At 72.2% G+C, this 223-nt stretch overlaps 1 pseudogene; it reads right to left on the bottom strand.

Moving 5' to 3' along the window:
* LOC115286282 overlaps positions 1 to 223 on the bottom strand; it is a 15,396-nt pseudogene extending 15,173 nt beyond the window's left edge.

Below are 223 nucleotides of genomic sequence, written 5' to 3'. Positions count from 1 at the left end.
CACACGAGCGGCGGCAGCAGCAGACCACGGGGGTGCTGCAGCAGCCCCCGCAGCAGCCGCAGCAGCAGGGGCAGCAGCTGGAGCAGCAGCCCACCCGGTAGCACCTGCAGGTGGTGCAGCTGCCGCAGCCGCCACCGCAGCCACTGCTGCAGCCGCCACAGCCGCTACTGCAGCCGCCACAGCTTCCGCAGCCGCCACAGCTTCCACAGCCACAGCACCCCAT

The sequence above is a fragment of the Suricata suricatta genome, chromosome 3, assembly GCF_006229205.1.
Source record: "Suricata suricatta isolate VVHF042 chromosome 3, meerkat_22Aug2017_6uvM2_HiC, whole genome shotgun sequence".
Classification (NCBI taxonomy): Eukaryota; Metazoa; Chordata; class Mammalia; order Carnivora; family Herpestidae; genus Suricata; species Suricata suricatta.
This window is presented reverse-complemented; position numbering and strand designations above follow the sequence as displayed.